This window comes from Agelaius tricolor, unplaced genomic scaffold, assembly GCF_023055355.1.
Source record: "Agelaius tricolor isolate 1412-34295 unplaced genomic scaffold, bAgeTri1.0.p SCAF_5, whole genome shotgun sequence".
NCBI classification, from domain to species: domain Eukaryota; kingdom Metazoa; phylum Chordata; class Aves; order Passeriformes; family Icteridae; genus Agelaius; species Agelaius tricolor.
In genome coordinates this window covers 6473714-6499547 of record NW_027269265.1, presented here as the reverse complement: position 1 = coordinate 6499547, position 25834 = coordinate 6473714, and the positions used below count along the sequence as shown (strand labels likewise).

The 25834-nt window shown below is 44.8% G+C and overlaps 1 protein-coding gene across 14 annotated transcripts in view; it reads right to left on the bottom strand.

Moving 5' to 3' along the window:
• SYT16 (synaptotagmin 16) overlaps positions 1-25834 on the bottom strand; it is a 115391-nt gene that overhangs the window by 52652 nt on the left and 36905 nt on the right. For 10 of the 14 annotated variants that reach the window (XM_071426238.1, XM_071426235.1, XM_071426249.1 and 7 more), the window contains one exon: positions 7059-7238. The gene's annotated coding sequence lies outside the window, so the exon portion shown is untranslated. The remainder of the gene's footprint in view (positions 1-7058; positions 7239-25834) is intronic. The other 4 variants (XM_071426236.1, XM_071426244.1, XM_071426247.1 and 1 more) reach the window with 1 other exon arrangement.

Sequence of the window (25834 nt, the reverse complement as noted above, 5' to 3'; positions counted from 1 at the left end):
AATTGCTATTTATGTGGTTGAATTTAACACACAAAGAAAGAGAAGACAGAGGCACTTTCCAAGTGATTATGTGCTCCGTGATAATAGTTTTCAGCTGGTGAATCAGAAACTCCAGGGCACTGAAGGAAAATCTAATGGTTTATGCCAATAAATTAGACACATCTCATTGGAAACATTCACGGGTTACAAATCAACACAACAATAAAGCCACTGCTGCAGAGCCCTGGTCCTGCAAGCCCCAGGATGGGAAAGGGAAAACAAAGATGAGCTCAGGCAGACAGCAATGTACCCGGCTGCACGGGGCTCAGCCCACGCACAGGAAGCCTGCAGACTTATTTCTCACTCCCAAATCATCTCATCTCTTTGCAGGCAGCTCGCTAGTGATGCTGTGCCAAATTAGTTGTAAAAATTGATGCCCAAATGACAAAAGTGGTTTTGATCAGGATATTTAGCCCCACGTTGTCTCCTACTTTCTTTTCGTTCCTTTGTTCAGTGCTCTCCTTTTGTCAATAACAACGGCAAAAATTTACTGATCTTCACTGCTTTAGTGGGATGGGGAGAAGAGGAAAGAGGTAGAAGAAAAAAAGGAATTATGCAAATGTGACATTTATCGTTCAGAATTGTGAAGCTTTTTTTTCAAAAACCCAAGTCTCTCCATCATACAGAGTATGTGATGACAAATTCAAGCAAAAAAAAAAAAGTTTCTGGAAGACCAGGATTCAAATATTGTGCTCGGAAGCTCCTAGAGCAGTGGGGCTGAGGAGCTGATGGTGATTTCCTATGCTGACCTCTTCATAACTCTGTTTTGCCAAGATTCTAAGAACTACTGAAATCAGAGGTGTTCATCTCATGTAAGTCCAGGACACCCAGAAAGCAGAGGATCTGTGAATGCACAGATAGATATTATTGCCACCAAAATATTAATACAAAACCTGAGGGAATTTCAGGAGAGAAGGTGGCAACACCTCCCTGGCCACAATATTTGGTTTGGATATTCAGGTGAGCCAGATTTTGACTTGGCACTGGTGATAAATCCAGAGTCACTCCATGAAGGCAGTCACATCCTTCAAATCAAAATAAAGCCCTTTGCATTTAAAGAGCTACTTGTCACCAGAGGCACAAAAAAGCCCCTAACTGTTCCATGCCAAATGGCTGCACAAAAAAGCAGCAATGAATAACTTCATTTTTACTTCTCCAGCCGAGGGTTACATAAAGGGCATAAAGAAATTCACAAATCATTGGAGTATTAGAAAAGTGGTGTTAGTAGTGGCAACTGTGCTCTTTCAGGCTGAAAGAGTGAGAAACGTCTGTAATTACTGGATTAGGGGAATGAAAGAAGAAACCTGCAGTCAGAAATTACAGCAAGTTCTGTAATTGAGCTGCTTCCATTCTCCAGCTTGCATGAAGACAGAATAGCCAAAAGGAAATCACAAGTTCAAAGGGCTGGAGAAACACCAATTTACACCAGCACTCCAACCCACTCACCTGTTCTGTCAAGCTGCTCCCTAGAGCAGATCCCATAGACTGCACCTTGCCTACAATTGTGCTACCCAGTTTGCAGCAAGTGAACAAACCAGGGTCAATCAGAGCAATTACTTGCATGGAAATGAGCAGTGGGAGAGCATGTCTAGCTGTTTAACAAAATGAAGTTATTTTAGAAACATTTAGAGGAGTCACCCAGTTCCTGTTACTCCTTCCCCCACGCACACACTCCATCCTTAGAGAGCCTGTGGGAATTGCTCTGTGTGGACCACCAAGAGCAGTGCAGGCAGTGCTGTTTAGGAGACAAAAACACAGGGGATGATTCCTGGTGATCCATCTTTGTGTGCACACATGGCTGAGTGTCCTGGTCTAGGGCAAATTTGGGGGAAAGCCTCCAAAGGGGGCCCTTCCAGAAAGCAAACCCACACAGTCCCTCCCCCCAACCGGGTCAGGAAGGATTCCTCAGAGAGAAGTGGAAAGAACCTGTTTATTTAACAGGCACAGCACCCCCAGCACACAGAATGAACAATCCTGGGTGACACCACTGTGTCACTGCTCTGAAAAAGATGACAAATTCAGAAAGTCTCTCTGGGGGTGCTCGCTCTGTTCTCAGTCCCTCCGGCGCTGGGGCAGCTGCTGCCCAGAGTAGGCCCCGCTAGGCCACAAGGGGCAAACTCGCGGTGTTTGCCAGGCCCCAGCCCGGAGCAGGCTCGAGTGGGTCCAAAAAGGGAAAGGAGAAACAGTCCAGGAAGAAATTTGGACTGTTTAGCTAAACTAGCTAACAAGCAGAAGCAAGAGCAAGCAGAAACAAAGTAGAAGCAAGATCAAAGCAAAAAGCAAAAGCAAAAAAGCAAAAGCAGCCCATGTACTGCCCTGTCTCTGTGTCCTGCCAGCCATGGGGGAGTGGCTGATAAGAAAACCCAAACAAAACTTTCACTCTTCAGAGCCAGTCTTGAAGGCACAAAACATAATATCCAGCATAAACAGAACACATGAATGGGGATACAAGCATCATAATGTCACTCTAGTACACCGAGTCTGTAGTTTCCACCTCCTCTCACTTCTAAGTCAACCACCAGTCCAGCCAGAAGCACTGGGAGGCTGAGGGGTCACTGGGGAAAGTCAAAATTTAAAGGAATTTGGAGCCACAGATCTGAGCAGGCAGTTGTCCCTACTGACTTAGGGACTGCTCCCTCAGCTGCTCTAATCTTCCACTTAATTCAGCCTGTTGCAAACCAGGCCCATCCAACATCAGTAGCAGCAATCCCACTGTCCCATGGCCACTCACTCCTCCTATGCACCTCTGTCAAAGCAGTTGAGAGAAAAAGCAATTTAGAAGAGCAGCTTCATGTGGGCACTGAGAAACTTCCCTTTCACAACCTTCTCTCCTTCCTGCCACAGGTTGGTCAAGGAATCTGAGCCACATACCCCAGCTGGGTGACAGAAACAGCTTCAGGCTCACTCTCAATCTGCCCATGCTGAGGACAGGGGAGCTACTGGGTGCTCAGCATCAGAAAAGGACCAACCACAGTTGTGTTTCTTTGGAGAAGTACACCCCTGGGTTTTCCACAACTTTGGAGGAAGCCAGACTGGTGCTGTCACGCTCACCCACGTTTCTTATTTCTAAACATGAATCTCTGCCTCTGCTGCATGTGACAGTCCCACTCACCGCATGTGACAGGTCCCCAGGGCCCGCCTGGCCCCGGGCAGCACTGACAAGGAAAGGCAGCACCCAGGCAGCCCTGCTAACATTCCAGCCCTGGATGAGTGTTTGAGGTGTTGATGCCTTCCTCAAAGCCTTGGCTAAGGGAGATGAGTGGTTTATATAAGAACTGCATCTCCATTTTTTTATTTAGTCTAAGTGTGCAGCTAGCCCTAGAGGCTGGAACAGTGGCTGTGCAGAACAGCTTGAGAACATGAACTGAAAGTGCTCTTGAGGCTGATAAAACAGAAGGAAAAATGAAAATAAAAAAAATCTTCCTTCCAACTTCATCATATTTATGCTGTTTTCACACATCAAGAGTATATCTTCAACAAGTGTTCACGGCAAGGCACAACTGGAATATTTTCATATAAAGCACAGTGTACTAAGCTACAATTTCTTTCCCAGTCTCAGGTGACATCATTATGAAAAGATTGCTGTGTAGAACAAAGAGGAACTTTCACTCTCTTGAGCCACAGCACTGAAGCCTGTGGTTGGTTACAGCTCTTTGCATAAAGGTTTGCCCAGCATTGTCACAGGTACCTGTGAAATTCACTTCACCCATGAACCTTTGAAGTAAAGGGCTCCCCAACACTATAAAAACCATGTGTAGGAACATCACCACCTCCTCTTGGTCCCAAAATCCACACTACACACCAGGACACCAAACCATCACAGCACCAAAAGGTCTCACATGAGACCTCACTGACTCCTCTCAAGCCTCTGCTCAAGGGAAGCTCCTCCTTCTTGTGTGGAGAGATGATTCAAGGGGCAATTTCCCATAAACACTCTCCCAGTGCCTGAAAGACCCCCCAGTGCTGTGAAGAACCACTCCAGCTGACTCTAAAGTTAAGGCAGCTAATCTTTCCCTCACCAAGGAGTTCTGCACATGACCTCTATAAAGGCTCTACACCACTCTGGAAAGACCAGGACTGCTTCATGCCATCACCTCTTCCTTCTGCACATTCTTGTGTGTAGCCAAGCAAGCCTTATGTGCCCTGTGCTGCCTTCCTACCGGGTATGTGGTTACCAGCTTCTCTAGCTTTGCAGCCTGCTCTGACCAGTGCCAAGGGCATCCTAAATACAGGCTGGCTGTGTCCAGATGAGCTCCAGCCCTCCCAGTGAAGGGACTCCTGCAGCTGAGTGTGAAGAAACCAAGGCAGCACATCCCTGCTCCAGAGATGAACTCCTCATTGAGATCAATGAACCAGTCAAGAACAGGATTCATAGAAGTCTAAAGTACCAAAAATCTGCTATCCATTTTGTCCCAGTAATTAAGAGTCTTTGTCCTGAAGTCTCCTAAAAGGTTTTCAATGAAATCTTCATTTTCACAATGATCTTTTCCTTATCTTTCTCCCTCCATAGAGACACAAACTGTGCAATTAAAATCAAATCAGGAACAAACCAGCCAGATGTATCCTAGAGCCATGTTGATGGGAGCACCTATTTCAATCTGTCACTTGCCTTGTTCTGGGGTCAGGCTCTATACAGAAAAGCAAAAACAACAACAAAAAAAGAGGCTCTGACATTTTACAGTAGATTTTCTAAATGTCACCCTGCACACCTGCAAAAGTAGACAGATTTCCTCATGTTTCTCTACCAACTCTCTTCTTCATTGGTAGATAGCTCAAAACTCAGCTGGATCCAAGGGCAAGAGGGGCAGCTCATGGGCTGAACCCATCCACCCCTTCCCAGGCCACAACCTTCATTCACCTGTGCTATTGCATGTGGGGGTTCATCCTATAGCAGATGTCACAAAAAGTCATGCAAAATGCCTTCTCTCCTAATTAGATAGACATGCTCTAAGCACTCTTAATTCCAGATGTGGAGAATGAAAAATCTTTCCACAATTTGAGAGTTTAGAACTGGGAAGAGCAACCCTTAGTGGGCTGCAGGTTAAAGAGCAGCAGAGTCCTTGGAATCAGGATCTCCTTGCAACGTACACCGCTCAGAAGAAAAGAGTTGAAAAGAGGAAAAGTGAGTGCTAACCAATGAACTGCATGTTGCAAGTGCTCCCCCATCCTGCTCCTTCCTACCCACCAAAGCCATATTTCCAAATCTGAAGCAAACTCTTGCTTGTCAACACTCCTCTTGGGAGAGCTCCCTGAGGGTGCTGGAAACAGCCTTCCCTGGCTTCCCTGCCCAGGCTCAGCCTCCAGGTTTCTACATTCGCCATATGACACACTGAGTTAGCCCAGGGTTTAATATATTCCCTCATGCTGCTGTCCTTTAAAAGCATTGGCATTTCCTACACACAGATTCCATATTGACTTTACAAGTACCAAGACACCACGGTGAAATTTAAACTAAATATAGAGGTGATATTTTTAAATAACTCTCAGCTCCAGCTCGCCAAGCCGATTTTATTTGAAGGGGAAAAGCAGACTCCAGCTTTAAGCTTCCATTATAATTAATGATTACAACACATTCCTCTGCCTTATCAGATTTAGCACCTCATTAAGGTACGTGGTATTTTTCTTGCACTGCACAGCTGTAGTTAAAGTTGACTTAGTGTTTCCATTATAAGCCCATGTTTTCAAAGGTTTATCACTCAGACACATGAGATTTAGTCTGAAATGAAAATTGCCATCGAGAGTGTCAGCTGGGAAGCAATTTCTTGTCCTTCAAAACCTGGAAGCAACAAACACCAAAAAAAAAAAAAAAGCAAGCCACTCTGTTTATTAATAATTCACATTTTAAAAAGCATTGCAAATACATGTTTACATGATAGCCTGTGACAGCTCCATAGAATGTCAACACCCACACGCTCCTGGGAGATGTGTCATCTTAAAAACCGAAATAAAAGCCACATTTTTACACCACTTGATGGGAGGCGAAGGGAAGGGGAAAAAGACTTTAAAGTAATATTGATGAAGGAAACTTATAAAAAAAACCTCATAGTCTTTGTTTAGAAACACTGAAGTTAGGACTTTCAGTCGAGAGGGGTGTGGGAGGGAATCATTTCAAGTACCACTTGTACTTGTACCTTTTTGATGCCTGTCCCTGGCTCACTAATGAATTTCACAAGAATTAGACCCACTGAGTTCCTGCCACAGATGGCATCCAAGCTTTCAACTGTCCATGAGCCCTGGAGTCTCAAAGTGCAGCCAGATCATGTCCTCAGCCAGGCTGAGGCACAAGGCAAAATGAACAGCAAAACAACCTTGTATGAGCTCTATGTTTTGGGATTGTGTTCTTCTGCCATTGGAGTTAAGACTGAATCATTGAGAAGCAGACCCCTCAGTTGGGAGACTTCTGAGGCCTCTTCTTGGCTGACTATCTCAGTGATTGTACACTTCTGACGTGCAAATTTACAAACAAATACAGGAAGAAATTACCAAATTCACAGTGACCACCATTACCAGAACAGATGCATTTTTGATGGCTGAAAAAAAATTAAAATGTTCTTTTTCTAACATAGTAAAATTCCCAGCTGTTCTGACTCCAGGACTTATGGGTTTACCCAAGACATAACATTTCCAGAACACAACAAACACATGAAGGAACATGTAATAGCTACAAGGAAAGCAGGACAGGTATATCCTCTGTGAGCAGAAAGGCACAGTTGTTACACAGAAACACTCACATTTTGCTCCTCACTGGATAAACAAAACACTCCCAAAACAGACAGAGCAGGGAGTGGGCTCCTTTCCCCAGAGTTGACTTTCATTTTTCAAGACATTACTCCAGACAACAAGGATAATGGGAACACAGTTGTAATTTCATATCCTCACGATCAAGTTTGGGAGGTTTATTACCCAAAACCCTAACATTTTCCACACAAACAACCTAAGAAACAGCAAGTGGGCCTGTGTCTGTCCTCCCAGAAGACCCTGTACACCAAAGGCAGTGTAATAAATACTGTGACACTCACCAAGGCCTTCATGAGCTCTGGACTTTGCTTTGCAGTCTTTTCTTTGCCCTCATTGTTCCAGGCATGGGAGCTCAGCTCTCTCTTCACAGCGGAGCTTCTTGTTGATCAAGTGAAAGAGGACTGCAGGGAGGATAATGAAGGCTCCCACTGCAGACAAAAAAACAGTGGCATCAGGAGTAACTAAGGACAGAAAGTCAAAAAAGAAGTCATTGGCACAACCAGGAAAAACTGCCCAGGGAAAGGTGTGGTTTAAGCACACCTGTATCCATGGCTCTGCTTCCCCATCCTCGCCACAGAAGAAATGGAACTGAAATCTAGCATAATTTGGGTTTGGATATAATATCCATTTAACACATTGATCTGGCCTGCTAAGGATGTGCATCACACTGACTTGGTTCCAATTTAGGTCTTCATTTCTGTCACAGGATGAATTCCAACACAGGAAAGACACCAGCTGATTTTAATAAACTTTTGAAGGAATGCAGAATTCCACCAGCTCCAAGAGAGACACTCTCCATCTGTACTGCAACAGGGATCCAGCCAAGAAAGGGTAGTTGGTCATTAAGGCCCTACACCTCCTTTGCAATTTATGTATTTTCTTTAAACAATCAGATTACACATAATGGTACTCACTAACTTCATTACATTTACTAAAAACCAGGTTAATGTATAGCCTATGATCCTCATTCAACAGCTACTTCACCCTTGAGTAAGAAGTATATTACTGTTCCACATAATTACCATTATTTTCTGGGGGAAAAAAATAATCATCAGCCTCCAGCCCAGGTAATTCAGTTTAGCTCCTTGGGTGTCAGGTTTGGCCACAGGTGATGAGTACAGTGGTTTTGCACTAGCAGATGTCCCAGCTCTGTACATCACCATCCCTATGTCAAACTGTAAAGAAACAGTCTGGATTCAATTTATCATGTTCTGCCTGTACCACTGGGTCTGCAACAAACCACAGGCGCCAGCAAAAAGCTTTTAAAGCCATTTCACCTCTCTCATACATATCAAAATGCCAAAACAAAGGACAAACACTACATACATCACTTGATGTGGATGGCAAGGGCACACATGTCAAAAACTTTCAGTGTCATTTGCAAAAAAAAAAAATTGGTTTGTTATTCTGGTAATTACTTCACCAAGAAGGGGTGAAGTTCAGCTGCTCAATTCAAGTCAAAGACCCCATAAAAATGAAACATCAGCAGCATCAGTGGCACACCAGGGATGCCTGTGATTACAAAGTTGCAGCTCACAGATGAGCAGGATGAAAGGATGTAAACAGAGCACTGCCTGTGGAGCATCCAGCAGGGAATTTATAAGACTTGACTCAGCAAAAGACTTGGGCTAGAAGAGCTACACTGACCCCAGTTACAGCCTTGACAGTGCACTGTATGACTGCTATCAAGGAGATTTAAAAAACTTAAATTAATACAAGCCAGCATGTCTCAACTGGAAGCAAAACTCAGCAATGCATAGCAGCAGCCCACTTGCAAAACAAACGAGTGGCTGGGAGTGAACCCAGAGGAACACGTGATACACAGACTCTGGAGGTGGCTCTGACCCTCCTCATCCCAGCCTGAGGAAGGAGCAGAAATATTCACTGAATCACAGCAGCTGAAGGGACAACAAGGTGAAGTTTACACTTCCCTTGCTCTATTCTGCATGAGCACAGACAATTCACTGGATGGTTTGGGTTGGAAGGCACTTTAAAGATCTTCTAGTTCCAATCTTCCTGCTATGGACAGGGACACCTTCCTCTAGAATGCTCAGAGCCCCATCCAACCTCTCCTAGAGCCTGCCAGTATTTGGTGCCACAATTTCCCTAGATAATTTGGCCAGCACATTGTGACCGTGTTCACAAGGGTCTGAGGATGAGAGAAGAGGTGAGGATCTGACTCCATGTTTCAGAAGGCTTGATTTATTATTTTATGATATATATTATATTAAAACTATACTAAAAGAAAAGAAGAAAGGATTTCATCAGAAGGCTGGCTAAGAATAGAAAAGAAAGGAATGAATACCAAAGGCTTGTGTGTCAGACAGAGTCTGAGCCAGCTGGACTGTGATTGGCCATTAATTAGAAACAACCACATGAGACCAATCCCAGATGCACCTGTGTTGCATTCCACAGCAGCAGATAACCATTGGTTACATTTTGTTCCTGAGGCCTCTCAGCTTCTCAGGAGGAAAAATCCTAAGGAAAGGATTCTTCAGAAAATATCATGGCTACAGCACATCTCAGACCCATTTTCCCCTCACACTTCAACCCAGGGAGCAGGGCTGGGAGGTGAGAGTGGCTGAGTGAGACATTGACTCTGGCTATTTTCAGCTGCTGAAGTCACCATTAAATGGCTGCTGGAGCCAAGGATAAATAAAAGGAGATGGGTATAAATCAAAGTAGCCATAACCCCAGAATATACATGAAAGCTTGGCTGCATCCCATCACAGACTTGCCCTGTTCTTGAGCATAGAATAAGCAGGAAAAAGGATAATGCTCTACCTTATATATAAAACACACTGGATCCCCCCCTCAGTACATAAGAGGGTGTGTGCAGCAAGGACACCACTGTTACCATTTATTTTATTTCATAAAAACCTCTGTGAGCCCAAGGAGACACCACAGTTTCCCCTTCTCAGACAGGGCACAAGCAAGCCACCAGTATTTTTAAATATAAATTATTCAATACATGCTCTGAAATGCTACACAAGCCCCAGCTAGAGAAAATCCTCAAAGTGCCCCTTTTCCCCAACAGACCTTCAAGTACCTTGCAAAACCACAAAAGAAAAAGCAGATCTTTGACTAGACAAGCATCCTGAAGGAAAGCTTGGAGACAAATGATCACCTGCCATATATTTGCTCTGAAGTAACTCAGACTGGCACAACAGTGTTCTTGCCCTTCTAATTCTTGCTTCCTGGTCAGATACAGAGGAACAAGAAAGTAGTAGTTCAGTGACACAGGACTTGGGACAACTCTTCTAGCTTCACCTACTGCTTGGGGCAAAAATATAAAAGGCACCACCTATCAGAGCTCACCAAAGGTCCAGCATCAACTTCCAGGAGGAAGTTTTCAATGTCAAATACTAAAAACTGTCCACACAGAGGCAGAGTTTTCGGGAACACAGGCAAGAAGGGACTGCACAGACTCTTCCTGCATGGAAAAGAGCAACAAGGCCTCAGATCCTTCACCCCCTTCATCATGGGCCCCAAGCAGCTCTCCTATCCCTCCCAAAGTCAGTCTGTCCACATGCAAGGAGGTGACTGGGACTCCTACAGCACAAGGCAACACAGCTCATGTATCCTGTCCTGTGGCTTTATGCACAAATTCCCTCTTTTCTCAGCCACAATATTCGTGCCAGATACCAGAAGTTTGTGCCACAATGTCTGTGAGGGAGGGCTGGGTTTGCACCTGAGCACTGCCTCACACACTGCAGCTGGCTCCAGCTGGAAGCTCAAATCCCTCTGGAGAGGGGGCACATGCTGGCACTTTGCTTCTCCATCATCAAGAGGAAAACATCCTGCACCTGCCTACAGTCCTGATGATACCTCCCAGCTCTCCTCCCAGCCCTCAGCTGAGGGGCTTTCTCTGCAGATTTGAAACTCTCAACTAAAGCTGTGCCTGGGAAATGGCTGTAAAACTGATTTGGAGCAGAGCTTTGTTCTGGCTTGTGGTGCTGACTGGGCCTGAGTGGTGCTGAGGAGGAAAAGCAGAAGAAATGCACACACATCCCTTGTGCTGCAATATTACTGGACTTTTCACAGGTAAAATGTCCATCCTCACACCAGTGCATGACAGACTGTGCCTGGAGTGACAAAATGTGACACAGTAAGGCATTCAGCTCTTGGTCCAAACCCTGGGAGGTGCTGACCACCACATGCTTTGGGACATGAACATTCAGCCAGGATCCTTCCCCATTTACCCATTTTTAAGCCAAGAAATTAATGCCATGGACACCTTTGTGCAGTGCCACAGTGGGTCCTCTCATTCTGCTGCTCTGGTAGAGAGCACAAGGCAAGAAATGGTGTTTGTGCTCCTGGCAGGTTGAGGCCACACACTCCTTGCCCACTGCTCTAGAACAAACCAGAGGTGCAGTGGGAATGGCCCCAAGGTAGAGAAGGGATCAGAAATGGAGGTGAGGTCAACAGAAGAAAACTGAGAGAGGACAGAGGGAGCACAAGGCATCATAATGCTGTTCCTGCTCCAACCTTTCCTCAAAGCCACATCCACACTACAAGATGAATTCAGGGAGAGTCTGTCCAGAAGAACAAGAGAGAAGTGCTGGCCACAGTGTTACATCCATTGAATCCAGCTGGGTTTGGGCTTGTAGCTGGTTTCACAGCAGTCCTGCTACCAGAGCTGGCCTCTCCTGATGGACCAGGGCCAGGGGAATGAACACAAGAAGCTCCACAGTAGATTCATTTGGACCTGCAAATAGCAAGAACTTAATCCATTCTGCCATGCAAGGGTTAAATTATGCATAAAATACTATTCCAGACAATAGTTCTTTAATTTCATTTGATACCAAACTTCCTGAAAAAGGAATGTTTACTGGTACTTTTTAATTACGAAAAATAAAAGAAACCATAAATTGTCTGTTTTGCTGTCTGTGCTAATTACATTTCATTATATATTTGGAGTAAGCTATGATTTTCCTGCTGGTTCCCATGACATTTTTCATTATCAGCCACTAATTGTCTAGCATGCACATTGCATTGTGAACCAAGTAGGCTGGTGGTGCGTGGGCAGAAGTTCCAGCAAAAGCTGCAAGGCAGTACAAGTGTACGTTATTATTATTACTATTATGATGTATGAGAGAGTTTCCACCTACTTGCATATCTACATATCCTCATCCCTATCAGCAGTGTCACAGCAAAGCCCAGGAGTCCATCCTTGTGCTTGGCAAGGCTCAGCAAATACTGAGGGGAAGTTATGTAGGATGGAGTGATGGCAGCAGCCCCACTGCAAGGACAAGTTCCCTGCTGGGTGCAATGGAAACACCAAGCAGCTTTCTCAGTCACTTCCTCTACTCTGTGCCCAAAGCACGTGGGGATCAGAATCTTGTCACTTTGCCCACCCACAAGCTGAGGTTATCAAGGAAAGCAGTGCCTTATGTGGATTCCTAAAGGAGCAGGATAACTTATGGGATCTTTCTGAGACAGCAGGGCAGAAAAAAAAAGGTAAGGGGTTTTCAGAAGCCATGGCTAACACTGTGTCCATTATAGAAAAACCTCCAACAAATCCTCATCTATGAAAACCCAGAAAGTGCCACAAATGGTGAAGCAACTCCTTGCATGCAGCATTTCATAAACTCGGGCTGAGGGAAGCTGTAGGTGCCAATTCTTCACACAGCAAACTGCAAGAACATGACCACTGCTTGTCCTTATCAGCCTTGGACAGGTGGCAATTCTATTCATGTGCACCACACACACAATACACAAACACTTCAGAAATAAATGTGTGCTTTCACAGGATTGCAGCTCTCTCCTGATATCTATTTCAAAGGAGACAAAGCCCGACCCTTTCCCACAGCACTGTGAGGGAACAGTTGTATAACTCCCCCTCTTCTCCTCAAGGTGATCCACAAATACATTATCAGAAATGCAATCAGACCACATTCCCTGCTGTAGCAGGAGTGAAATTCCCATCCAAGGCAGGAGGATTTGCCCTGCATAGAGGCTGGGTTTCACGCACTTTATTTTTATATGCTGATTTACAAGATAGCAAGAATGAGGAGGTTCAGCAGTCCTTTTATATAAGGAATATGAAGAACAGAAAGGCACTTGTGACCTGACTATGCCTCTCTCTACTTTCACTGCCAATTTTGTCTGCTCAAAGGGTGGAGGAATGGGCCCACTTGTAGCTACTGCTGATCTATTTGCAGGTCATCTTCAAAGATTTAAGCTGCCCTTATGGCCTCTGACACAGGCATGCAATTTCAGAGGTCTCAAAGACAGTAAATCAACTTCATTTCCCTCTCTTCTACCACCCCCAGAGCCACCCAAACACCTTGCAGTTTTCAATGCATTTATCCCCCCAGCAGGTGTCTGAAGCAGGGAAACACCAACACAACTGCCCCACAGAACAGGAGCCATGGCACAGGCACAACCCCAAAGGGTGGAAGTCAAGGTCCAAAAGAACAATCAAGAAAAGTTACATCCATCTGCACAAGCATTTCAGTGCTTAGAATTACCTCATGTTTCACCCCAAAGCTCAGGCTTCATCTGGAGACGACACCATGGTGACAGTCACAGGACTCCAGGCATCTCTCCTCAGTCACACTGGGTCACACAAAAGCTGCAGAATTGGCTTTTTTTCCCCCCAAAACTGGGGAGCTGCATCCTCTGATTCTCTAAGGGATGCAATCCAGTAGAAATGCTCAAAACCTTCAGGACACACTGAATTGAAGGCACAGCAGGAGACACAGAGGCATTTAGCAAGTGCTCTCCCCTTAGAAATGGAAGGCCTGAGATGAATTCTGCCTTAAACTCACATTTTCCTTTTCCCAGTACTATGTCTAAGGTGCAGACTAGAGGAGGGCAGCCTCTGCCCTTCAGGCTCAGCTTAGCTCACTGTGCAGCCTGCACTGGGGCCAGAAGTAGCAGATTTGATTTTTCTCAGCCTGCTCATAAAAGCCAGGCTCAGACTTGAATCCTCAGGATGCAGTCTGGATTTCACTTAGAACCTGCTATAGATAAATGACCAAAACACAGACACTGGGAGGGCAAACCTCAAAGCACCCAGCAGCCAACCTGTGAGAGTCACAGGCCCAATTTCAAAAAGTCTTTCCCTGAGGCCTGATTTTCCACCTGACAGAGGCTGCTCTGTGTTTTGCTGTGTATGACCCTGTGGCAGCTCTCTTTTCCCAGCAGCAAAAAACCCATCCTGGCCTTGAGCGGTGCTCTTGATGACATTTGTAACTGAGCACACATGGTTCTGTGAAACATTCTGCCTTCAACAAAAGGCACTTTTCAACTAGAAAAGATGAAGTATTTGTTTTGCTGGGTGTGTTTCAAACGAGTGTGGTGCACTAGTTCAAGTCCACAGTCTCTGCAAACAATGGCACCTGAAATTCTGCATCCTGAAGAGTCCTGGCTCTCACTTCATTCCTCCATCTGCGAGCAAACACACCAGAAACACAGAGGGAACAAGGGAACAGAAATGTGTCCTGATGGACAGGGACAATTCACAGTGCCTGGTGAAGGTCCAGGGTGATCCAGAGGTTCCACCTTCAGTTTTAGTAATAACCATAAAAATGGCTCCAGTTCACCACAATAGTCAAATTCTTTGAAGTTAACAGGGCCAGGGAGACTGAGAATTTGAGCAGCACAGAACTTGAATTGTCATTCATGAGCTGAAAGCTGGGCCCCTCAGCTTTTGTTAGGGCTGGACAGATTTGATGGGAACACTGTGAGGAACTTTTGTATTTGTGGCGTTCCCCAGATGAAGGAAGGAATGATGAATCTGACTCCATGTTCTCAAAGGCTAATCTATTATTTTATGATACTATATTATATTAAAGAATACTAAACTAAACTACACTAAAGAATACAGAAAGAATACTTACAGAAGGCTAAAAAGATAATAATGAAAATTTGTGACTCCTTCCAGAGCCTCAACACATCTTGGCCCTGATTGGCCAAACAATTCACATGAAACCAATGAACCAATCACCTGTGGATAAACAATCCCCAAACACATTCCAAAGCAGCAAAATACAGGAGAAGCAAATGAGATAATTATTGTTTTCCTTTTCCTCTGAGGCCTCTCAGGTTCCCAGGAGAAGAATCCCGGGCAAAGGGATTTTTCCAGTCCTTGTAGGACTGCCACAAGGAACCTCACACCCATCCAAGCCTTGGTCCTCCTGGCCCAAGGTCCCTGCCAGGATTGTTCCCCAGGGCTAGGTCCACAACTGAGGCCATCAAAGTGAAACCTGCAGCTTCACAACTGTTCATCTCAGTTCTTCTCCAGACGGGGGAAGAAAAACTAGAACCAGGTAGAAAATTACTTTCCCAGCCCCCAATCTATGGCCTCACACTCAAAAGTTTGCTCTGCCATTTCTTCTCCATCTCAATATTCACTCTGATCTCTGAGCTGTGCCAAAATTCTCAGTTTTGCACTCTGGAACTATTTTCCATTATAAGAGCAGCTATCACACAAAGCAGTGAGCTACCTTGGAGGTCAAAGCTTTCACCTAAGGCATAGAAAGGCAAGAAAATGGCTGTGGTGATAATGATAAATACAACTTGAATTAGAGCAAATGAAAGAATCTAGTCCCTAAAAGCCAAACTCCTGCTGCTCAGGGCTCTAACATTAGAGATGAGACCTGTACTAAAATGCAAATAAATCAAACAGGACAGAGGTCTCAGCTTGCCCCTTCCAGATATCCTTTGACTTTCCAGCCTCTGGAAAAACTACACAGTAGCAGGGGACAGGCTGTTTTTTCTCACAGGCTGCTCACAGGAGAATTCCATCCTGAAAGAGGACACAACCTGAGTCTCAGAAAGTTTTTTCAAGATGATGCACTTCTTAGGAAAATTTATAATTTCAACAGAATTTAATTGTCCAACAGGAGCCCCTTTTCTCAGAAGGTTCTCAGCCTGCTCTTCCCGTAGTAGGTTTGTCTTTGATGGTGTCCCAGGTTTGTTTTCAGTCACAGTACAACACAGAGATCACAATCTGATACCTTTTGTCACAGCTGACACCAAGGCTGCCTTGCTGGTAGAAAGGGAAGACTGGGGCTGTCAGTCTGCCACCTTTCTTGAACACTGAAGTCACGCCTTTTTTTTTTTCCCCTTTTCTTAAAGGCAACTTCTTTGTTGCCATGGTATCACTAATGCAGTATTTTGAGACAGGGAAAGAAGATAACTGTGCAGCATCACAGTGACACATCTATCAGCTGCCATCCTCTCAAAAAGGATAAATAAATAAGGATGCCAATGCAGACTTTTAAAGGCTCCTCCACCCTTTAAATTTTTCCCCTCTCACATACAAGTCACTGTCTATAAAGTTCATGCCTCAGTTTTATTATAGAGAAGGTCAGAACTTTTCTCACAGCAAGGAGTGTCTAGAGTTATTTTTCAATTCCTTCTCTTCTCCTTATGCTACATGACACCAGCTGAGGTCCACACTCAAGAGAGAACAGCACCTACTTGTTCAGAAAATGCCAGCCTGGCTCCCCATGTTAAACCATGCAGTGGCTCTTTGCAAATCTTGCTTGTACAGTGATTTCTCCCTGAGCTAACAGGGTATCCACTGGTGAGAACAACTCACATTCCTCTCAACAGTGAGAGAAACAAAAAGGGGCACTCTGGTGGTGTCTCCTACCCAACCACCTTTAGCTCCCTGTGATCCTGTTGTTCTCGTAGCCTTGGAGTCTTTCCTATCACTGCCAGAATTATTTCAAAACAGAAACCTTTACTAACTTAGCAAATTAAGGCCTGACACTCAGCATAATGGCACTTCCCTCCTTGGCTTGTGAGAACATTGAATCAGATCCTTTTCAAAACTTCAGAGGTGGCTGTGCCCACCACTGGTACAATTCTGCTGTGTGAGTAATTCCAGGGAACAGCCACAGGGAGAGATGCTCCTGTCCCCATGCACTCCCTGATTTGGGATCCAGATCAATTAACAGGCAACAGGAGACACAATGACTTGATGAGATTCTCATCTCCCAGCTGATACAAAAGGAGGAGTAATGAAATGGAAACTTTCACGAGCTGGATTTGCCAGGGCTTCTATAGCAGAGAAGGGAGCAGAGAGCAACAAGCAAAGCAGTGACAAAAGGTCAAACTGGAAGGACCTCTGATATGAGTCAAGAATTAAACAGTGAGCACAGAGTCCTTTAGAGAATAAAAATAAGTATTTTACATTTGGGAGAGAAAGGAAATGGGAGGAGAGGGGGGGAGAAAGGAGGATCTCTGTTGCTGTTTCACTTACTTGGGGGGATAAAAAAGAACAAGTTGTCTCCACTCAGAATTGAAGTGCTCTCACCTCTTCAAAGAGGAACCTAATTGGGACCTTTATGCTCTCATGTTCTTATTTCTCTCATCCACAAAACCTTTCTCTTAGTTTCACCAATTTGACCCAAGGCACAATGACTCATCACAGCAAAAGGCTGGACAGCAGCTTTGGGATTTTTCCAAAGACCTAAATAAACTCTACTCCATCAATTGACCAAGGACAGCACCACAGTAAACCTCTCACTGAAGGCTGCATGTTGCCTTGGCAACCTGTCTGATCTCCACTGCTCCAGGGACTGGAAATGTGCTGCCAATGGGAGAATTTAGCTAATCAAACCAAATCTCTTAATATTTAGATGATTTCCCATCTGTGGAGAGTGGGCCAGGTGCCAGTGGAAAGCAGGGCACCCTCTGGACACAGCCCTGGCTCCTCCTTGACCTGTTATTTGTTGGATCCCTGTAGGCCACAGACATCTCCCGGCAGGTACCAAAGGAGCAGAAAGATGGCAAGAGACCACAACCTCACACCTGCACTCAGCACACCCAGGCAGGGTGCAGAACCCTCGCTATATCCATGTCTCAACCCCTGACCTCAGGAATTAAAACAAATTTTCCAATATTGGCATCACACGCCCCCTTGGTGCTGCTTGTTTTGAGCCTTCTGAAGCTGCTCTGTCCCTTTTCCAGCTCCCATTAAATACATCCAGGCAGCAGCAGTGGCAAACTGCTGACCAAAAAGAAAAAGAGAGAGAAGCATGTGCCTCTCAACCTTCCTTGATCAGGGGCTGCTGTCAAACTGCAGCACAGAACACCTACTTTTTTCTAAAACTTCTAATTGGCAGTGCTAAAGGGGCAACTTTGGTGGCTAATTTTGTCTTGACAGCATGACCAGCCATTGTTTGGTTTTTTTTAAAGGAGTAGCCAGGTCAATCTTTATAAAGTTCCACTAAAGGTTTCTGGCCCCTGCATTTAAACCCAGCAACAAATCCAGATGATCAGTCTGGCATTTAGCAAACCAAGGGGACCCAAAAAGAGGCATGAGCAGCAGGGGGGAGAGAGGAGTGTTCCACAATCCTGCTGAGACAAGAAATTCTGTGTGGTGGTGATGGGATTCACACCCATGAACAACTAAACCAGTTTCCATCTAACAACCACCAGAGCTACATCACCAAAGATGGCCCTGACTGTGACCTTTCCATGCCATTTCCTAAAGAAATCAGGGTGTTTGAGCAGCAGATGTAGCTTTGGCATTCAGGTTCTCCTTTCCTTCCTGGATCATTCTTTACAGCACCTCAGAGGACATGAATCCACAACTCTCCAAACCCAAAAGCCAAAGATTCTGTATAGCTGTGCTGAGAAACCCTGACAAAGGAGGAATGATGAGGAGGACTCCATTGATACCAGAAGGCTATTAAATATTTTATTATACTATATTATTCTATACATCTAAAACTGAACTTGCCAAGTACTCAACTCTGCACACACCCTGCTCTGAATCTCATGATTGTCAGCCAACAGTCCCAACACACACACACACACTCTTGGCCCTGAGAGGCCAAGAAAACAAAACAAAAACCCATCACTTTGGGTAAACAATCTCCACATTGCATTCTACTTTTACACAAACACAAGCCCAGCAAATGATAAGAATTGTGTTTTCTTTCTCCGAGGTTCAGAGAATGTGAATCCCAGAAATATTATTGAGGAGAATTGTGCCTTGCTTTTCTCTGTGAAGAGAAATGTGGCTACAGTCCTGCATGGGGCTTCATTCCACACAGGTTATTTGCTGCCAAGTTAACTTCTGGTGTAGCTACAATTGGCACAAGGGATCCTCAGGTGGTTTTTGAGCTGGTACAGAGGGTGTAGAGGATGTCTGCACAGCAGAAGCTGCCCCACCACAGCTTCCTGGGACCTGGGATGTAGCCACCAGCCTCTGGCTCCTGAGGAGCAGGATGGAGGAATTGTTGGCATTTAACAGGGAGGCCTGAAGCAGAAGGCTGCTGCTCATAAAGCAGGGTGTGATTTCAAAGAGAGAGAGTGTTGTGGAAGACTTCTAGGCCTCTGGTATCAACCAAGGGACCCACACCCTGAGAAAATGTGTTCCAACAATAACAAAAGGCATTAAACAAATGCTTGGGGCGGGGGGGGGGGGGGAAATGTCAGCAGTTTCTAGAGTCATGTATTTAATTGAGTGAAGAGCTGAGCAATGACACCTTCTACCATGGCCCTGGGAATATTTCTCATATTTTTCTCTCCACATGGGTATAAACCAGTTAACCAGTTACTAGGGCTGCGTGGAGAAAGGGAGGAACTTAAATCATTGCTCAGCTAACCCAGGGCTCTGTGACAAAGGAGAGGCAATGAAATCCTGCAGGCATAAGGAAGAGGGAAGCAGAGCTCATTTTAAATGGCCAGGAGAACAGCTCATTCCCTAGGTCTGCCTTCCCAGTTTATTCTTTCCTACATCACACCTCCTTCTAGTCCAGTCAGTTTTACTGAGCCTGAGTTCAGCCAAAAACTGGAAAGCTCAGCCAAACTGAATGAAAGATGAACCCTGGTACTTATGCCTGAAATATCTGTCCCTACAGGACATGGAAAATCAAAAGGAGAATGGTCACTGATTAAATGGGGAGCAGGAATGACCTCAGAAAAAACAGCTGCTGTAAGTCACCCTCCATAATTCCCTTGTAAAAACAACATGCAGGGCAGGACCCCAGCACTTCAAAACCTGGGAAAGGGCCTTCTCCAGATGGAGGGGCCTTCTCCAGATGGAAGCAGCCACAAAGTTGTTTCAGAGGTTTCATTTGCATCAACAGGTTTCAAAGCATCTACCCAGAGTTCCTTTCAAGCAAAAGTTGGGATGTCCAGCCGTTCTCAGGGATAAATGGAGAGCTGTGCCTCTTCAGAGCCAGGAGAAGGGGAGAGGGGAGGCAGATAGAGCAGCTCTTAGCCAGAAGAGATGCAATGGAGATGGACTAAAATAGATTCCGTGCGCTCCAAGGGCTTCTGCAGCACCGACACTCCAGCCTAGCCCATGTGAGCAAACATCCACACACACACTCTGCAGAACACTTGACATGAAGGACCACAAGAATAAAGTGCAGCCTGTACCTGGGATATTTTCAGCCACACTGAGCCAAGCTATGGAATCTATTTACTATTTTATTGGGATCCCTTCAGCTGTTTTCTCCCCAGCCACCATTAAGTTCCTTTTTTTTCTTTGAACCTGTCTCAGTCACAAACACCTGCCAGCACCCATGGCTTCCCTTGCACAGCAATCAGGTGTGCCCTCTGCTTAACAGGAATGCAAATACTTTGCACTTTTGTTACTCATTATGGATCTAGAATTTCAGTCTACTACTGCCTTAAAATAAAGTCTGGAATGACAGCAGGAAACAGAACAATGTCAAAGTAGAAAACAGAAGAAAAGGCTTATTCCTATTTAATTCCTTGCAATTTCCAAGATCTTTGTATTTTAAGAAAACCAAAGCAGCATGAAAATCCAAAGTTAGAAGTGAGGGTAGCATAGGATTTTCTTTTCAAACTGCAATTGTCTCAAGAGTAACAAACTAGGGAAGCCATCTTCTCACCAAGAAATAGCCCCAAAGCACTCCAAACATGAGACTTACCTAATCACACTTACATAAAGCAGCAAGATGAGTCAAACCAGAAGTGGAATTTCCCAAGAAAGCTTTGAAATGTGTTGTTTATGAGAAAAGTCTTTTTCCTAGGGCAGTCTGCTAAATCCTTAGAATCTGTAGTACTCACACGAGCTGGGCAAAGCTGGAGAGGCACAGTCCTGAGTCTGAGAAACAGGAGTGGTTCTGGTGTTCTTGCCCTTTTCTCTGCATGTGCTTGTTGATTTAACACCCCAAGGAAGAAGGAACTCTGCTGGCTGGTAAACATGTGACAGCCAGCAAAGGAATGTGAGCCAGGGAAACGAGATAAAGCAGCTTATGCCACTTCCTAAAGGGGATATTTAAGTACTACTGCCTCACCTTTCCTACTGCTCTCACCTTATGAGTGCTAGGTCTTTATTCAAACAGTTGTCTTGCTGACAAATTTGCCTAAAAGAAAAAAATTTATTCATGTATCAGGAAATCAGAAATTGCAAATTATTTTCTCTCCTGTACAGAGATATCATTTATTACTTGGCTTAAATTCACAGTCTGGTCATAAGTATTCTGGATCCACTTTGGAAATGTACCTTTCCCATCCTGGATTCCCAGAGATTTGCAGTAAAAGGGTAAAGTAAGGATCATTCATCCAAAGCAAAGGGAGCAGCCTGCCCTTGGCCCTTGCCATGCTCACCCAGTCATTGCTTCCCTGAACTCTGCTCATCCTGGGGCCAGGCCCTGCTCCATCTCTGGGGCATCCCAGGCTGGGAGGGCAAAGCTGTGCCAGCAGCTCTGTGCTTCCCAATGGGTTTTTTCACAGAGGTAAAAGCTGGTTTTGGAGCAAAAGGTGGAAGCACAGCACTGATCCCAATGCATCCCTTGGTAACCTTAATTTTGAGGAAGGCTCTGTGTAAGCCTCATATACCACGAGGGCACATTATCTCTCTTCACTCTCCACACAACTGCTACTTTGGATGTGTATTTTGGATGTAGTTTTGAATCCCAGCATGAGAAGGGTCATTTTCCCCCAACATTCAGGGCAAATCTTTCTTCAGTCTCTGGCTGCAAAAGGTCTTCCTGTAGTGAAATTGAAGTTCTTCCCAACAATCCACTTATTGGCTTAAAAAAATTGTTTCCAGCTTCTGGAATACCTGATGTTCCTCAAAAACAGCATGGAAAAGCTATAAAATAAAACCACACATCTGAATCCAGCTGCTCACAATGCTCAAAACATGAGAAAGGGTGGGGAAGGTGGACAGAAAATGAGGGGAAGGAAGGGAGTACACAGAGGTGGCTGCTCACAGCCAAAAGGCTCCTGGCCTCACTGCCTGCAGCAATTTGTAAGCTGGCTCTAATCTGCTCTCAGCAGTATCTTGCCTTTCTAAGGCAAAATGCTCCCTGAGGCAATTTTCTGCAGGTGTTCCTAATGCAGCTCTTTTTTTCCAAAAAAAAAAAAAAAAAAAAAAAAAAAAAAAAAAAAAAAAAAAGTGTTCTGATGATCTTGTTGCTAAAAGCTGCTGCCTGGCAGATCCCCCAAAAGCAGTCCAGACTGGCATCTTCAAAATAAAAGCTACTTAGAAAGAGCTCAAGAGGAGGAAGAAAAGTCCTTGTTGGGCAGACCTCAGTCCCCTGGACTTACATGAGTGTGGCCATGGCAGAATCCCAATGGATCCCAGCTGGAGAGGGTGTCTGGCTCCCTGGGCTGAGCCCTGGTGAGGAGCCACATGTGCCTCCAGCAGGGCTGTGCCCAGAGTCTCAGGCTGTCCCCTGTGCCCGTGGTGACACTGTCAGGCCTGGCTGAGTGGCAGTGCTGATGAGCCAGAGCAGGAGGTGGTGGCTGTGGAGTTATTGGTGATATAACGCCCAAGTCTAGGAAGAATAATTGGTATCTGACTCCATGATATCAGAAGGCTAATTAATTACTATATTATACTATAACTATATTACACTAACCAGAGCTATCACTAAATAACTAAAAAACTCATGACTTTCTGCCTGAGAGTCCCAACACACACACACGGATCCAATTGGTCAATGAATCCAAAACACCATCACCAGAGTCCAACCAAGAGATGACCTTGGATAAACAATCTCCAGAACACTTTCCACATGGGCTCAAACACAGGCACAGCAAACGAGATAAGAATTGTTCTGATCATTTCTCTGCTTCTCTCCCAGCTTCTCTCTGTTCAGAGGGCATGTGAATACCACAGGTTGGGGCTAAAAATACGTGGGAGACACCAAATCTGGTTATGTCAGACTCATCACTGGAGCCAGATGAGTGAGCCACTTCATCCATCCATTGCCCAGGAGCCTTGTCTCATCTGCTAAGCCAAGGGGAAATTTCCCTGCTGATTTAGAATGAAGATGTGCAGAGCTAGGCTGCCTGCACAGCTGGGCACACAGGTCTGTGGGTGCCTCATTCCCTGTACTTCCAATGCTGCATGATTGAAAATAAGTGTCCAACTAGAAACTCCAGAAGGGAGGCTGTGAAACGAGTTGCCAAAGAGAAAATAAGGTCTCAAGTTCAATCAGGTTTGCCCAGGTTTACTGCACCAAAGAAGTTGCCTACTTCAGACTTCTTCCCAATGATTGTTCTGTTATTCCCTTACTTTTGAACTCTTCCCTGTGCAACTCTCTCTGGAGACCCTAACATGTCTTCTGTGGAAATAAGATGCTTATCCACTTCCATTCAAATATCTCCAGAATTCATCAGGAGTCATGAATTCATCAGGTCACATTTATGGAAGAAAATGAGAGACCATACAAGACTCCCACTCTTGATTCCCATGTGCTCAGCTGCCTTTCTCCATCTCCCACATCAAGTTCTTACTCTCCTTTATTCTTGAAACCATCCTTTACAAAGTTGCAATGGGTAAAAACCATAATCCAGAAATAATAGCACAATGATGTTAAGAGAATAAACTCTCATCCTTGTCACCTCAACACTGCCCTTTCTGTGGTTGTTTTTTTCCAGAACTGTTGTGCTAAAAGAGCTAGAGCACAATTGGCAGAAATTCAAATACATTTTCAGATGTAGTCAGTTTTTATTATTCTTTGTCAACCACCAGCTAAACTGTAGATATATTCCCTTTATGTCCCACTAAATGTCAAGCTGGTATTTTTAAAACCCAGGAAATGTATTTCACATAAACCTTTACACCATTATTCCAAAGATCAAGCATCCTCTCACCCGGGAGCCACTGGAAAGGCTGTTCCTCCAGCAGCAGGATGTGTTTCTGGCTTGGCCAAGCAGTGAAATCCCTTTCAGGCATCTCCTGCCCTGGGCCTGGATGAGAGATCAACCCTGACATAGCCCAGTTATGCCAAGAAAAAGAGGTTTTATGCTGGTGTGGCTGATTTAATTCCCTCACAGAGCAGCAGCCATGGGATACCTGCCACCTGCCTGATATTTAGCAGGCACCGCTCTCATTGTAATTCTTTGCAAAACAATTATTGCTGCAGCATTTGCTGGAGGTAAACTTGGCTGAACAAAGCATGAATGTGCAGGGAAGGCAGGATGGCAATAAAACTGCACACAAGCAGCAGCAACTCACACTTGCACTTTGTTCAGTGTCGCAGACATCTTTTGTGAAAAATCCTTTTCTTTAGGATTTTTTCCCTTCTGAGAAGCTGAGAGGCCTCAGAAACAAAATGTAAACAATGGTTATCTGCTGCTGTGGAATGCAACAGGTGCATCTGGGATTGGTCTCCTGTAGATGTTTGGAATTTGTAACCAGTCACGGCAGGGCTGGCTCTCACTCTCTGTCCAAGACACAGATCTTTGTTATTGATTCCATTCTATTCTTAGCTAGCCTTCTGAGGAAACCTTTCCTTCTATTTCTTTTTAGTATAGTTATAATGTAATATATATATAAATATATATATATCATAAAATAATAAATCAAGCCTTCTGAACATAGAGTCAACATTCTCATCTCTTGCCTCATCCAAGAACCCCTGTGAACACTGTCACAGTTCAGTACATTAAGCCTTCCCCAACATTCTCTAGACTTGCAAAAAAAACCAAATACATCTCCTACTGCTTGAACTTTAAGTCCAGTTATTCTCCCTTCTCAGCCCCAAGTCTTATTCAAAAGAAATATAAGAGTAAAGAGCAAACTGCATGCAACAGAGTCAGGTCTCTGAGTCAAAGAGCCCCAAAACTACAAAAGCTTATGAAACAGAGCTCAGGGCAGTGAACTCCTCTTCCCAAGGCATGAATGACTGAGTGAAACATCTCTGGCACACCTTGCTGAGGTCAGACAGGGCATCCCAGTACTCCACTCCTCTGGGCCAGCTGGAAGGAATGTGCTGGATAGGTGTGGAGGCAGAAATATCTGCACAGCACATTTCTGCCTAAAGTCATATTCACCTGCTGCCAGGTACAGGTGACAAGGCCCTGAACTCCAGAGGAGGAGGAAACTGCCTTAGCAGAAGCAGTGTTTCAATTAAACGTTTGTATGGACACCACAGCATTTCCTCACTAAAATTTCCATGAAGCAGCACAGACCAAGTGCCTGAAACCACACTTGAAAATCAACTGAAATGAGGCTGTGAGCCATTAGACAAAAACAAAAGGGTTAGCTTCACCTAGAGTTGAAAATACCCAAAAAATCCATGTAGCCACTAAGCCTGTAGTAGAGAAATCTGACCTGGCTTGCTGAAATGTGCAAATAAAGAAGTTGTAGATTATCAAGCAGTGATTTGGTCAGATCATTTCCCTGTGGCTGTTTCAGTAGGTGCTGCCTGATGGCCAGGCAGTCACTGTCCTGTGTTCCTGTACACTTCACAAATGGGTTTTTGGATCCAATTCTGACTTTCACCCCAGGCTTGGACCTCACAGCTCACTTATTCCAATCAAACAGCTTCCCACTAATTTAACAACCTCTGAAGTGGATCTGGGAGGTCCAGTTCACAGGAATTTGCAGAAGTTTCAGGAGAACCCCAGGGTCTCTCTTGCAACCTGCATTTATTCTGCTGGTGGGAAGAAGGAAATCCTGGAGCAGCACTCAGTTTAGTGGGATGCCCAGGAATTACAAATTCCTGGCAAATCAGCCCCTAAAAACAAAGCAAACAGACAGGCCAATTCAAACTCCACATGAGGTGGATTTCCAAAAAAATGTCAGTGTACACAAGGGTGGTTCAAGTCTACTTAGAGACATCAAAATCAGTGGCAAGGATTTTGACTTTCTAAG